Source organism: Stylophora pistillata, chromosome 8 (assembly GCF_964205215.1).
Source record: "Stylophora pistillata chromosome 8, jaStyPist1.2, whole genome shotgun sequence".
Lineage (NCBI taxonomy): Eukaryota > Metazoa > Cnidaria > Anthozoa > Scleractinia > Pocilloporidae > Stylophora > Stylophora pistillata.
The window spans coordinates 34,093,117-34,105,616 of record NC_142526.1 but is presented as its reverse complement, the minus strand read 5'-3'; the positions used below and the strand labels follow the sequence as shown (position 1 = coordinate 34,105,616).

At 39.1% G+C, this 12,500-nt stretch overlaps 1 pseudogene across 1 annotated transcript; it reads left to right on the top strand.

The window, feature by feature from the left end:
* Positions 1 to 10,171: 10,171 nt before the first annotated feature.
* On the top strand, positions 10,172 to 12,453 carry LOC148725947 (uncharacterized; annotated as a pseudogene). Its single transcript, XR_015990296.1, has 2 exons — positions 10,172 to 10,505; positions 11,039 to 12,453. The product of XR_015990296.1 is annotated as an uncharacterized LOC148725947 (transcript).
* The last annotated feature ends 47 nt before the right edge of the window (positions 12,454 to 12,500 follow it).

Sequence of the window (12,500 nt, the reverse complement as noted above, 5' to 3'; positions counted from 1 at the left end):
TAAGCATTAGTTCAGTCTGATTTCACCTTTACGACTGAGTCGCCTACAGTAATATCATTCAAGTTGACTTTCTCTAACTGTTGCTTAGTACCTATAAGCATTAGTTCAGTCTGATTTCACCTCTACGACTGTGTCACCTACAGTGATATCATTCAAGTTGACTTTCTCTAACTGTTGCTTAGTACCTATAAGCATTAGTTCAGTCTGATTTCACCTCTACGACTGTGTCACCTACAGTAATATCATTCAAGTTGACTTTCTCTAACTGTTGCTTAGTACCTATAAGCATTAGTTCAGTCTGATTTCACCTTTACGACTGAGTCGCCTACAGTAATATTATTCAAGTTGACTTTCTCTAACTGTTGCTTAGTACCTATAAGCATTAGTTCAGTCTGATTTCACCTCTACGACTGTGTCACCTACAGTGATATCATTCAAGTTGACTTTCTCTAACTGTTGCCTAGTACCTATAAGCATTAGTTCAGTCTGATTTCACCTCTACGACTGTGTCACCTACAGTAATATCATTCAAGTTGACTTTCTCTAACTGTTGCTTAGTACCTATAAGCATTAGTTCAGTCTAATTTCACCTCTACGACTGTGTCACCTACAGTGATATCATTCAAGTTGACTTACCCTAACTGTTGCCTAGTACCTATAAGCATTAGTTCAGTGTTATCATCATTTAACATCAGTCGGTCTTAAATCATCCATTTCCTCAAGTCATGTATGCAGTCGCGCATAGCATTTAGTGCGGCCTCGTCCTCCCCTTGCACAGCGGGACTAAGTGCCAAATACAGCTGTGTATCATCTGCGTAACAATGTACACTTTGGAGGTGCTTGCTGACGATATCAAACAGCTTACTGGTGTAAACCGTAAAAAGAGGAAGCCCGAGACAACCTCTTTGAGGATCTCCTTGGCTGAGTGGAAAAGCAGACTATAGGCCATCATTTATGGTGACACGTGAGGCGTGAGTAGTCCAGTGGTCAGTGCGCTGAACTCTGGGTCGGTTGGCCCAGTGGTTAAGCATTGGTTTCAGTAAAGCCTCCTTCCATTCGCTAGCAAATTCGCCGGTTTCGACTGACAAGTTAATCATGTTCTTGATCACAGGTAACAACATGTCCAAAACGTCAAGGACTACCGAAGTAGGCACTGGATCCAGCGGACATAATTCCTTGGCAGCTTTCTTGATCGGCTCAGAGACTCGCTCTTGAGATAACGTTTTAAAATTGGCAAACGTGACACTTGTAAAGGGGCAATTTAGGGCCAAAACGTTGCCAAGAATTGGAAAACAGAGCATCCCCCCTGGCGCAGAAGTCTCACATTCTCCTTAATGTTTTTTACTACAGATCATTTTTAAAACCTGTCCAGGTTTGATATGACAAGTAGATCCTGAACAAAGTTAAAAGTATAATCCTTTGTTACGAACCTATCTCGCACACTTTCAGGATCCTCTATATATCAATGGATTGTTACGTACTTATCTTGCGCACTTTTAAGATTCTCTTTCATTGGATTTTTAGGTACCTATAGGATTCTATTTTATTTTTTACTCAGCTCGTGAGCGGGCGGTATTATATAAATCCTGTGATCTGATTGGTTCCGAGAGCGGGCAGTAGTCTGCCATCCGACCCGCTCACAGCGGGTGGTATCCTATCCATTGCGTGTTCAGCCGCCATGTGTATCGTTAACGTCGTTGAAAAATTTCATAATTATATTTCTTACCGGCTGGTAAGCATTTTTAAGCAGAGATTTCGGTTACGACCTTTAACCTTTCTCTCTCTCAATTAAAAAATAAAAACTGGTTTGGTACTAAATTTTTTTGTAGTAGATTGACATGCGGCCTATAAAACCGTTTGTAATCCAATAATCCTTCTCAAAACGTAACTAAGAAAGTTTAAACGAGAGGAACTTGACGTTAACAATTAGTTTTATCATTGCTAATTCCATGCATTTAATTTCAGAATTCTACAAAACGATTTGTTTGTTGTAGGATGTCGAAGGAAGGTTTGAGTTCTGCTATAGATGAAACTTCGATATTTCTACTGTACATTTCACAACAAAAACCGAAGAAATACGATGACTAAATTTCCCATTATATCCCCCTTGTGTCTTAGTGGAAGAAGCATGTCATTTGACTTCAAGTGCTCGGTGGAAGAAAGATTTTACAGACGCCGTTACAGCAAGCAAACAAGCAGACTCTCACAACTTCAGAACATACATTTGAATGTACTTACCATTTGACTTTCCTTGACATTTAAAACTGAGCAGAGAGAGTAATTCTTTGTAGATTAATCGACGTTGAAAGAGAAAAATTATTTCTGTAAAATTAGTGAAGATAAAAAGGTTACTGTCAAAGATAGTCATTTACCTCGAGTTTACTTGCTAAAACAAGTGCTTTGTCTTTATCAAAAGTTTCAGGGGGCTTATTTTTTTCTTACGCGCTTTCTAATTGACAGGTATCAGATCGTGAGAGATACTTATAAGGAAACGTTTCAATATTTGCTGGAAAGCCTTTTAAATTACCCTTATCAGTACGCGGATAAAACTGTTTCAGTGAAGCCTCTCTTTTTAAACTGCATTACCTCTGTTATTTCTCTTATTTACTCGCTCAAAAATTGTTCCGTTTATGGGGGATCTCGCTGTCAGTTACAGCCCTAAGTTATTCAGGTTCTTTTTACTAGCATTTCGCTAAGTTTAAGAAAAAGATAAAAATGTTATTCACCATCCTGGCTCGGTCCGTACTGGGAAAAACTGTGCCCTTCGTTGGGTGTACCGCCCTCGGGCGATATCCAAGACCTCGGGCACAGTTTTCCCAATGCGGACCTCCTGGCTGATAAATAACATATATCTATTGATCAATTGTTAGGTTCCTGTCTCGCGTCTTTTAGGATTCTCTATCACTGGACTGTTACGAATCTCCCGCGCACTTTTAGGATTCTCTTTAATTGGACTGTGAGGTACTTATCTTGCGCACTTTTAGGACTCTCTTTTATCAGATTGTTACGTATCTACCTCACGCACTTTTAAAATTTCTTTTATTGAATTGTTGCGTTCCTATCTGGAGCATTTTTAGGATTCTCTATCACTGAATTGTTAGGTGACTATCTTGTGCACTTTTAGGATCCTCTTTCATCTGATTGTTACGTACCTATTTCGCACATTTTTGGATTCTCTTTCATTGGATTGCTTCCTGCCTATGTCGCGCACTTTTAGGATTCTCTTTCCTTGGATTGTTACGTAGCTGTGTCGCGCACTTTAAGGATTTCGTGTTATGGATAAAACGATCCGCAAAGTATTCATCGATTCCTTATCAATGCTGTGTTTCTACAGGTGATTTACGTGGTTCGTCGGCTGAAAAATTTGTGTAACAGTTGCGTCATTCGGCAGAAAAGGAGCTCACAACAACTGTGCCTAACCTCTTTCTTAAAAAATGTTATTTTCGTGGTGTTTTTTGTTTTTGTTGTTTCTTTTTCTTCCAATTTGAATTAAGTCTTTGTTAATTTTGCGAATATAAATGCAAGGCGATAGTTCGAAAATAAATGCTAGGTGATATTTCTTATCCCATTACCACAGCATAACATTTACCGTACCATTTTCTCTCTCTCTCTCTCTCTAAATTTTCCACTTAGCGGGATAACATCGTTTTCAAGCTGAAAAGATTAATTGGAGTGAATACCTTGTGCTTCAGCATTGTCGGATTTTACATTGGTGGATGACTGGAACTTTTCCACAGTGTCAGTCATCAATCAATGCAAAGGATGACAAAAAACTACAACTAACAACCTCACTACAGCCACAGAGATACGTTTATTTTGTAATTTGTACAGCTAGTAAATACTTCATGAACAATCAGTATATCTCAATCCATTCTTACCTGAACAGTTAACCAGCGGTCTTTTTATATAGAGCCCTATTAAGTGGTCGCCTTCATTGCTGCCTTGATTACCAACTTGAATCGATCTGGCGTTTGATTCCAGCAAAACAATAACACTGAATATCTATATCACCGGTTGATCAAAATCTCAAGAAGCAAACAAAAGACAATGCTTAGTGTGCGATAAAAACAATAACTGCACGAGTTTTGTATTTTTCTGCAGGTAGAGTATCTAACAGAAAAATCGGTAGATCTAAGGTATGAATCCTTAGGTAAGTCGAACAAAACTTTCATTTCTGACTTTCAACTAGTAATTTCTTCGGCAAAGGTCGACCCACTCAGCTGGAAGATACCGATATTGTAAAATCTCAGGCTTGAATCCTCTCCTGAGTTTATTTATAATTTTGTCTTTCTACCCTGCTGAAAGAATATTTAGCAGCGTTTTTTAAATATTTCTTTTTCTGCTCAGGCGGTAAAGCAGGTGTCGAAGTTTTAAGTTCTACGGTTTGAACCCTATGCTCTTGACCAAACAGTTTTTTCCTCTGCTCAGCTGATGACGTCATGAGCAATTTTCTTAGGAGATAATTTATTTTGGAATAACACAACATAGACGATTAGTTCGTGTGTATGGTCCCTCTCAAGTTAAGCACTACAAGCTTCAGTCGCCACTACTGAGTTCTGCTGAGACTTAATTGTTTCATTCTTTATTTAAGAAGAACCTGCAATGGCTTTTAGTATTCCCTTGACTTTGAATGCCAAATGTACCAGAGAAAAGAGAAAATACAACCCCCACCTGAATACAGATACCGTATAAAAACGATACGAGCACATCACTGACGAGGTATCAGAGGGTGAGACCGAAGTGTGGGCAATCTGCACTGCACCTCTCCTCGGGACGCAAAAATAAACAAGCACTAAGAGGAGCGCACGAAACTCTCCACCCAGCTAGAATCGCCTTCTCTGGGCTAACTGCATGAGGTTGGAGTCCTCACGTGGGACTAAGATTTTGTTTCTTCTCACACTATCCTATACATGATATCATTTGACTTCTATGATCCAACTTGTCCGCAGAGAGTAAAGTGTATTTCACTGAAACATGATCCTTAAGCTGAAAAAGTAAATGACTTGTGCAGATAGACCTTATAGAATCAGATGATGAATTAAAAACTAAACATCGTAAAGCGTACCGCGAGGCCCATTGGGATAAAACAAATAAAATTACTAGGTAATCGAAAGAGAAGGAAAATCGGTTTAAAAGAAATGCTGCATGGCTAGTTTTTTTCCTTTTGTTTTTTTTTTTTTTTTTGGCTTGGTCAAAGGATAATATGTCAAGGTCACTGATTTTCCTTTTACAAAAAGTTTGACCATCAAATCCGGAACTTGGGTGGAACCTTGGAACATAATTTTTTTGCCCTAGGGAGTGGGATTTGAACAGACCAATCTGCAAAAGTTCTAACCTATGTAATTTGTTAGATCAAAATCTACGAAACGTTGTTTGAGAAATGAATACGTTCGTTATGTGACAAAAATAGAATGGTATAAAGTCAGTGTTGAAACATTCTGCCCGACCTTTTTGCTGCCCCTTTGGTGTGAAATTTTATCTTGCTACTTTTTGAGAACAGATAATTCCATTTACCATGTTGGGAACTGCTGGAGATCCAGTTATTTTAAGGGACTGTTGTACAGCACAGTCTTTCTCCTTTCATGTCACCCATTTGTAAGAAACGATTCAAACCAGCAAGAACTATGATATCTTGTTCAAGTAAGGATCCGATGTGTGATCGGTCTGCCGTAGTTTAACCATAAAATTTTTGATAAAACTGGTCGAAGTCTTATCTTGGCTGTTAGAAACTGTACGATATTTTAAGCTGTCTTCCACGAGCGATTATTAAAACAGCCACAAAATATAACAGTAACATGAGGGATTTCGTGAATCGTTCGGTCACTTTTTCAGTGTCAAAAAGTAAACGATCACCGATAACAATTCAATAAATGATCAGATCGGCTGAGCTGCGCATGACCGTTGATGGAATTCAAGCTTACATTAAAAGGCGCAAAATATTCGCATAAACTCTTATACTCTTCTTTTTCATTTGCATGGGAACTGGAAAATGTCCAGAGTAACACCTTTTTCGGGAAAGAAAGCTTCATTTGAATGATGTTTAGGGTCTAGGAAAGTAAACCGCTTAGTGCAAGCAGGGGTAGCGTGGGAGAGCGATAGGGCTTACAGAATTGTGGAGTCAAATAAAATATCATGGTTCCCTCGTCTTATTTCTCTCCTCGAAAATGAGATTTTGCTTCGTTTACTTTCCGCGATTGATGATGCACCTATCACGCCTATTAGAATTCTCTGCAAGGAAATGTTTTGTTTGTGATCGCGCATCGGGGATAGGTCAATGTGGAATGATTGTGAGAGGTTTATCGTCTTCGATAGTGTCACGGAAAGAACTGAAAAAGGTACATCTTAGGCTCTGCTGGGAATAATTCGCTGATTTAAACATTAAAATGCACTCTCATTCTCATCAATTTTTCTATTTACCTTATAAATATGTAATAATTTTCTGCAACAACACCTTCCAGCGTCATTCTATTAAAAACTTGATCTGAATATTTGCAGCATTAATCAATTTGTTTTGACAAGGAAGCCATCGATTCTGAACCAAATATACCTTGTTCGTGTTTTAAATTCTTATCAGAATCCAACGCGAAAAAACTTCTACTTACCACCGCTTTAAAGTTAAATTTGAAGAAATTTTGTGATGCGAACGTTGTTGTTAATGTTGTTTTTAAACCTTTTAAATGTAAGATTGTTACGTTCCTACCTCGCGCGCTTTAAGGATTCTCTGTCTTTGGATTGTCTTGTTAGTATTAAGAGCCACTTTTAGAATTAATCTTTCATTCGATTGTTACGTACTATGTACCCCGCGCACTTCTGTGATATTCTTTCACTGATTGGATTGTAATGTAAGTAACTCGTGAACTTTTGGGATTCTCATGCATTCATTCCATTGGAACGTTGGTCTTCTGCGATGCTCTAGCGATACTCTGGCATAACAGCCGGCTGCTTGGTAGAGTCTTAGAAGGAAGAGACTGATAAATTGAATTAAAGTACACCTAAACCCAAATTTTTTTCGTTTAACAAAACAAGCGTATTTTTTGGAGTATTTCTGTGCAAAATGTTTTTATTTGCTCAAATCTTCAATTTTCTGTGCCCAGTCAAAATACGGAAAATCGGCCGCCATCTTGCCTCACGACCAAGTTTAAAGAGGAATGGCTCTAGCGGGTAATGTGACGTCAAATCGAGAACACGAAAGTCTGCATTTCACACATTTTCACTTGTTTGGGAAGGTTGTAGTCGATATTGTCCGAAAATATGCCGACCAAGTGTGTTGCAGGAGGATGTAGCAACGTGCGAAATTTGCAAGAGGGTATCGCGCTTCATACATTCCTCATACAATACACCTAGCTAAATTAACACGAATGTTAATAAATACACCTAACGGAAATTAAGGATGAATTACAAGATAATTGCAGTAGTAAATGGGCGGGTTAAATCGCAGGCTTCCCAAGCTCGCGTCTTGAGAAAAAGCGATTATGAAATCGTCACGCGTGGTGTGTCAGACGACTTCTGATAACGGGAAAAACAGTTATGGCAAAGCAAGCCCAAAACGACGGAAATCGCCAAAAACACAACACACTCTCCAGGAACGGGTAAGTTTTATCGATCGTACGTGTAAAATGTTCATATTTTGGAATACTTAATGTTTTAAATGGACCACGTTTTGTTCCCATACTGTTCCTTCTAACGCATTCAAATTCTTAACGGTTCCTCGCGTAACTTAACACCGCATCACACAACGCGTGACGCTTTCATGAAATAATCCTTCGCTTTTCCTTGAGACGTGAGCTTGGGACGCCTGTGCTTACTAATGGGGTTTCTGCCAAATCAGTTTGCGGCCGGACATAGGTAGCTTAGGCGTTTACTCATGGTAATAATGAAACTATTGACCATAGTAGTCTTAGGAGAGAACGAATAGGACGCGTAGAACGAGTTGAATGATTGTAGTGGATGGAAAAGCGAACGCAATAAAAAGAAAAGTGAAAGAGATAGTCTTGAGTGGTTGCTGAACCAGCGAGCGTGGAGATACTCGGAACGCAGTAGAATATTTATTCCGCAACAGGCTCTGAGGCGCCAACCTCCCATTCATTAGAGGTCACTGAGGGCGACAACACTGGGCAAGTAAATTGAAACTTCCTGTTTCGGTTGTAAAGAGAAGATTTCAGTTGCCTTCGTCGCCTTTGAAGTAACCTTAAATTATCTTCTGCGGTTTATACAATGACTTCTGGGACAAAGTTAATGTTAAAGCTTGGGCGTCAGCTATGGCATTAGAGTTTTAATTGATTCATGATCAAAAGTAGTTAAAGCAATCGTTCAATTCATAAACAGTTCCCTTTTATTTAACACTAAAATCTTACGTGATCAGAAAAAACAAGCTCACGGAAACTAGTCTTTGCATTTGTTCCCGTCAGCAGCGTACACCCATGGGGAAAAAATAGTGGACACCAAATAGACCAATCAGAACGTGCACTTTATGTTGATTATGTTATAAAATTCCATCTATCATGGCCTAAACATCTTCGCTGATGGACCCATAATGAAAAAATGACCCTATGATAATATGATTGTGTCTAAATAGCTGTTGAGAGGTGATGTGACTCAATTTTTCTCCCTACAGGAGTTCGTTACCATAGATACCAGTTTCTCTCTTTTCTTACAACTAATAATTTTGTTGCTGGAGAAGCTCTGACGCTTATGAAATGTCCTTTTTGAATATTTGGCTCTCTTATCGTCCGTGTTTTCAAAAATTTAAGAGGTTAGAGAGTACCCAGGCATGAGAAGGGCCTCAACAGAACAGCAGAGTAATGACTTATCTTATGATTAAATATTCGGGATCGAATGATTTAACTCCACAAGAAGCAAAAAGTTAACTAATCCCTTATTACATCTAAACCTTTCCCTTCCAACCTTTTATTCACGCAATAATTCCAAGAGCGATGGACAAAAAAGCCACCCACTTTTGTCTATTTATTTCTTATTTGGTTTTAATGAATCGTTCTGTTTTATTATTTTATTTTCTCTTTTTTTCTTTCTCTCTTTCTTTCACCTTTTTTTGCACAGCACAGAGAAGTTGGACAAACTGCCCCCGAATTATGTCGTATGGCATCACGTTGCGAGGACCGACCTGGGCCAGAAGAAAGAAGACTTTCGGTCAAGCTGGAAGAAATTGCTGTGGCTCATGCTAACCCTTTGCAAGCTGGGAGCATTTTCATCACTCTCAATCAATATCCTGAATTCGCTATAATACAAAGCAGGTCAGTTAAAAAATAAAGAAAACGTCGATATAATCTGTTGTATACAGTGTTATTCTATCATTTTGTGCAGAAATAAAATGATTCTGGGATTCAGTTGGGAAAAAGTCTCAGCGATTTTTTCTTAACGATTCGGTCCCATTACTGTCTCCATTTTGCCACTCACAACTTTGTTTCTCTCCCTTGTATGGGGCGATCATATGAAATTGTGACATTCTGCAATAAAAATAAATAGAGCAAATGAAATCACCGAAAATGGTACCTGGTCTACATTTCTCTGTTTTCGACTCGAGACGGTAAAGTTCATTGCCCAAAGAATCCTATACGTCAGTAGTCTGTTACCACCGTCATAATGCAGTTAAACGCTAGTGCAAAGAGTCAGATTCCTAATCATGGAAAAGTCACTTTGAAGCTTGTTCAGGCCACTTACTGCACGCGATTACAATGTCTTACTATGCTGCCGGAAATTTCGTTGCTGTTTTGTCGACAATGAAAAACCCTTTTATGGTTTCGGTTTCCTCGGTGTCATTGCTTTACTCTCCAAAGCGAAGCCTTATGATTACATGTATCTAAACTCATCCGAAAATTGGTCGATTTATAATAGTAATTAAATGTAAACTACACTACGGTAAAGGTCAGTTTCACTCTGCTTTTATGATAATGAGCAAGACATTTGCTCATCAAGAGTGTACTCTGCCGCGGTGCTAGCGTTTCATTTGGTAATCTAGGAAAAGATAGCCACTTCAAGGCATTAGAAATATTAGGTTAACGAGTGCCACAACTAGACGTATTATTCTCAAGGGAACCCGAAGGCACACACGCTACATACAACAGTTATCGCAAAGTGTTGCGTGACGTGAAAAGTCTCTTCAAAATAAGAACCAATTAGACCTCTACACGTAATTTGAAGGGGCTTCCCCGGACAAATTCCGAGAATAAAAAATTTGAAAATAGCTCGACCAGACTAAATTTTTGTTCTGAGAAGCGTCGGTGCTTGAATTTATCTTGAATTTTCTCTCAGAGATTTGAATACGTTAATCTAGTAAAAGGAAGAACTATGTCACATCATCTTAGAGTGTCAAAACCCGAGCAGAGCTTCCGAGGCATACAATATGAACGGGCTTGAGCCGCAGAAAGGTGCATCAAAGAATAACACTCGGTCAACGATATTTCGCGGCGCAATTTTTGTACTCGTTTTGTTTGTTTTTGCCTTTATTGCCAGGTTTTTGATTAACAAGGGATTTCTATCTAGCAGAGGTAAGCTTTAAGAAAGAGTTTTAACTCGCTAGGCAAAGGATCACCGAAATGTGCAATGGTCATTGGCAAATGATTGCAGATACTAAGTAGCGAAACTGTCGGAAATAGCCCAATAAGTTCTTAAAATTTGTTCTTTGTCTCTAGATTTTCATTTTCGTATATAGGTGGATTACATAACTGAATGAAGGGAAAACTTATAATCAAACTGTGAAGGTGACTTAACAATCGAAAATTAAATTCCTTTGAATGGTGAGCAAAGTGACTCGTAAATGTTTCGCCAAGCATATTTTGAAGTTATTTACAATTTCAAATTGTTTATCCCATCATCGCGTGGTATTTTGATTAAGTCAACAATTCTGGTCTAAACCTCCATTAAGGGTAAGCCATGGTGAATATTTTCTTCTACCCATAATTAGGAAAAGTGACTTACGGCCAATTCAGTGCCAAGGGACGAATGAATCAATTAATCGCAGTGTTATACGATTTGGCTCAGTGACTGTTAATCCTTTTTTTTTATCTATCCGCCAAAACAGATGGAAAAAATGTGACCAGTTCAGTTCTTAGCTGCAGAGAGGAACCAATTTGTGATTCCAACGCCGCTTGCTCAGAGAATCAACAAAATTGTGTTTGCAACAAAGGTTTCCAAGGGGACGGCTTGTCGTGTGCTGATATAGATGAGTGTATCACTGAGACTCACAATTGTAGTAAGCATGCAATTTGCACCAATTTGTTTGGCTCGCACAATTGTAGCTGTCTGACAGGATTCCACGGAGACGGCTGGTCTTGCAAAGACGTCAATGAGTGCAAGACCAGTTCGACGAACTGTAGCGATCGAGCATTTTGCAATAACACAGTTGGCTCTTATAATTGCTTATGTCTCGAGGGATTCCAAGGAGATGGAATGTCATGTCAGGACATCGACGAGTGTAGTGCCAACATTCATAGTTGCAGGGCTTATGCATACTGCAGCAACACCGTTGGCTCGCACGATTGCATTTGTCTTTCTGGATTCCGAGGAGGTGGACGATCATGCATTGACGTTGATGAGTGTAACACAAATATGCACAATTGCAGTGATCACGAGTTGTGCATTAATACTGTTGGCTCGTATAACTGCACATGTCGCCCAGGATTCCGACGAGATGGACGATCATGCCTTGATGTTAATGAGTGTAACACAAATATGAACAATTGCAGTGTTCACGAGTTATGCATGAACACTGTTGGCTCGTATAATTGCACTTGTCGCCCAGGATTTGAGACCAATGAGTATGCGTGCCACGATGCCAATGAGTGCGATGACGGGACTCACAAGTGTGATAAGAATGCAGTATGCACGAATACCTTTGGGTCTTACAAATGAAACTGCAATTCCGGGTTTTCTGGCAATGGGCTAGAGTGTCATGATATCGACGAATGTCGCAGTGGATTTTCTCATGTTTGTGATTTTTATGCGACTTGCAAGAACAGCGTGGGTGCTTATACATGCTCATGCAAACACGGTTTTCATGGAAATGGTCGTAAATGCTTCGACACTGACGAATGCAGAGATGGTAGTCATCCATGTCTCGATCATGCGGTTTGTCGTAACACTGTAGGGTCATACAGCTGCTCTTGTGAAACGGGATATGAGGGAAATGGTTGGGACTGCACAGGTAAGCAATCTATAATCAAAACAGTGACGGTCATGATAAACGAAAATAATTCAAATACTGGAAAATTATAGAAGAACAATCGACGTTTCGGCCATATCACACGGCCTTCATCAGGAAAACTGATGAAGTGACGGTCATATTCTTGGCCTTTTATGTTATTGCATGACCGATAGTTTTGTTATCCCGCTAAAAAGACACTGCCGTTATTCTGTGTAAGTCAATAATTCATAGAGCTTCCATCAATGATCAAATGACGTTATACATACATACATACATATATACGTACATATATTCTATTCGAAAAATAGAATTTGCTATAATTAATTTTCCATCTTATATT